Here is a 3,223-nt window from a genome sequence, read left to right on the forward strand (position 1 = left end):
TTAGTAAAAAGTCATGATTTTGTAGATTTCGTGCTCTTCTTTGCGAATTCAAGCCAGAAAACAACGAAAATCGGCGAGAAATCGTCGTTTTGCATCGAAATATGCGGTTTTCTGTAAGAATTTTGATGATTTCGTGCAGAATTCTGCTGTTTTCTTGCAATTCAGCCGTTGAATCTTGGTAAAAAGTCATGATTTTGTAGATTTCGTGCTCTTCTTGGCGAATTTAAGATAGAAAACAACGAAAATCGGCGAGAAATCGTTGTATTGCATCGAAATATGCAGTTTTCTCTAAGAATTTTGATGATTTCGTGCAGAATTCTGCTGTTTTCTTGCAATTCAGCCGTTAAATCTTGGTAAAAAGTCATGATTTTGTAGATTTCGTGCTATTCTTTGCGAATTCAAGCCAGAAAACAACGAAAATCGGCGAGAAATCGTCGTTTTGCATCGAAATATGCGGTTTTCTGTAAGAATTTTGATGATTTCGTGCAGAATTCTGCTGTTTTCTTGCAATTCAGCCATAGAATCTTGGTAAAAAGTGATGATTTTGTAGATTTCGTGCTCTTCTTTGCGAATTCAAGCCAGAAAACAACGAAAATCGGCGAGAAATCGTTGTTTTGCATCGAAATATGCGGTTTTCTGTAAGAATTTTGATGATTTCGTGCAGAATTCTGCTGTTTTCTTGCAATTCAGCCGTAGAATCTTGGTAAAAAGTGATGATTTTGTAGATTTCGTGCTCTTCTTTGCGAATTCAAGCCAGAAAACAACGAAAATCGGCGAGAAATCGTCGTTTTGCATCGAAATATGCGGTTTTCTGTAAGAATTTTGATGATTTCGTGCAGAATTCTGCTGTTTTCTTGCAATTCAGCCGTTGAATCTTGGTAAAAAGTGATCATTTTGTAGATTTCGTGCTCTTCTTTGCGAATTGAAGCCAGAAAACAACGAAAATCGGCGAGAAATCGTCGTTTTGCATCGAAATATGCGGTTTTCTCTAAGAATTTTGACGATTTCGTGCAGAATTCTGCTGTTTTCTTGCAATTCAGCCGTTGAATCTTGGTAAAAAGTCATGATTTTGTAGATTTCGTGCTCTTCTTGGCGAATTCAAGATAGAAAACAACGAAAATCGGCGAGAAATCGTTGTTTCGCATCGAAATATGCAGTTTTCTCTAAGAATTTTGATGATTTCGTGCAGAATTTTGCTGTTTTCTTGCAATTCAGCCGTTGAATCTTGGTAAAAAGTCATGATTTTGTAGATTTCGTGCTCTTCTTTGCGAATTCAAGCCAGAAAACAACGAAAATCGGCGAGAAATCGTCGTTTTGCATCGAAATATGCGGTTTTCTGTAAGAATTTTGATGATTTCGTGCAGAATTCTGCTGTTTTCTTGCAATTCAGCCGTAGAATCTTGGTAAAAAGTCATGATTTTGTAGATTTCGTGCTCTTCTTTGCGAATTCAAGCCAGAAAACAACGAAAATCGGCGAGAAATCGTCGTTTTGCATCGAAAAATGCGGTTTTCTGTAAGAATTTTGATGATTTCGTGCAGAAAGTCATGATTTTGTAGATTTCGTGCTCTTCTTTGCGAATTTAAGGCAGAAAACCACGAAAATCGGCGAGAAATCGTCGTTTTGCATCGAAATATGCGGTTTTCTCTAAGAATTTTGATGATTTCGTGCAGAATTCTGCTGTTTTCTTGCAATTCAGCCGTTGAATCTTGGTAAAAAGTGATGATTTTGTAGATTTCGTGCTCTTCTTTGCAAATTCAAGCCAGAAAACAACGAAAATCGGCGAGAAATCGTCGATTTGCTTCGAAAAATGCGGTTTTCTGTAGGAATTTTCATGATTTCGTGCAGAATTCTGCGGTTTTCTTGCAATTCAGCCGTTGAATCTTAGTAAAAAGTCATGATTTTGTAGATTTCGTGCTCTTCTTTGCGAATTCAAGCCAGAAAACAACGAAAATCGGCGAGAAATCGTCGTTTTGCATCGAAATATGCGGTTTTCTGTAAGAATTTTGATGATTTCGTGCAGAATTCTGCTGTTTTCTTGCAATTCAGCCGTTGAATCTTGGTAAAAAGTCATGATTTTGTAGATTTCGTGCTCTTCTTGGCGAATTCAAGATAGAAAACAACGAAAATCGGCGAGAAATCGTTGTATTGCATCGAAATATGCAGTTTTCTCTAAGAATTTTGATGATTTCGTGCAGAATTCTGCTGTTTTCTTGCAATTCAGCCGTTAAATCTTGGTAAAAAGTCATGATTTTGTAGATTTCGTGCTATTCTTTGCGAATTCAAGCCAGAAAACAACGAAAATCGGCGAGAAATCGTCGTTTTGCATCGAAATATGCGGTTTTCTGTAAGAATTTTGATGATTTCGTGCAGAATTCTGCTGTTTTCTTGCAATTCAGCCATAGAATCTTGGTAAAAAGTGATGATTTTGTAGATTTCGTGCTCTTCTTTGCGAATTCAAGCCAGAAAACAACGAAAATCGGCGAGAAATCGTTGTTTTGCATCGAAATATGCGGTTTTCTGTAAGAATTTTGATGATTTCGTGCAGAATTCTGCTGTTTTCTTGCAATTCAGCCGTTGAATCTTGGTAAAAAGTGATGATTTTGTAGATTTCGTGCTCTTCTTTGCGAATTCAAGCCAGAAAACAACGAAAATCGGCGAGAAATCGTTGTTTTGCATCGAAATATGCGGTTTTCTGTAAGAATTTTGATGATTTCGTGCAGAATTTTGCTGTTTTCTTGCAATTCAGCCGTTGAATCTTGGTAAAAAGTCATGATTTTGTAGATTTCGTGCTCTTCTTTGCGAATTCAAGCCAGAAAACAACGAAAATCGGCGAGAAATCGTCGTTTTGCATCGAAAAATGCGGTTTTCTGTAAGAATTTTGATGATTTCGTGCAGAATTCTGCTGTTTTCTTGCAATTCAGCCGTTGAATCTTGGTAAAAAGTCATGATTTTGTAGATTTCGTGCTCTTCTTTGCGAATTCAAGCCAGAAAACAACGAAAATCGGCGAGAAATCGTCGTTTTGCATCGAAATATGCGGTTTTCTGTAAGAATTTTGATGATTTCGTGCAGAATTCTGCTGTTTTCTTGCAATTCAGCCGTAGAATCTTGGTAAAAAGTGATGATTTTGTAGATTTCGTGCTCTTCTTTGCGAATTCAAGCCAGAAAACAACGAAAATCGGCCTAGAAATCGTTGTTTTGCATCGAAATATGCGGTTTTCTGT

The sequence above is a fragment of the Gnatocerus cornutus genome, unplaced genomic scaffold, assembly GCF_029298725.1.
Source record: "Gnatocerus cornutus isolate USDA-ARS CGAHR unplaced genomic scaffold, icGnaCorn1.1 ctg00000038.1, whole genome shotgun sequence".
In the NCBI taxonomy this organism is placed as follows: Eukaryota; Metazoa; Arthropoda; class Insecta; order Coleoptera; family Tenebrionidae; genus Gnatocerus; species Gnatocerus cornutus.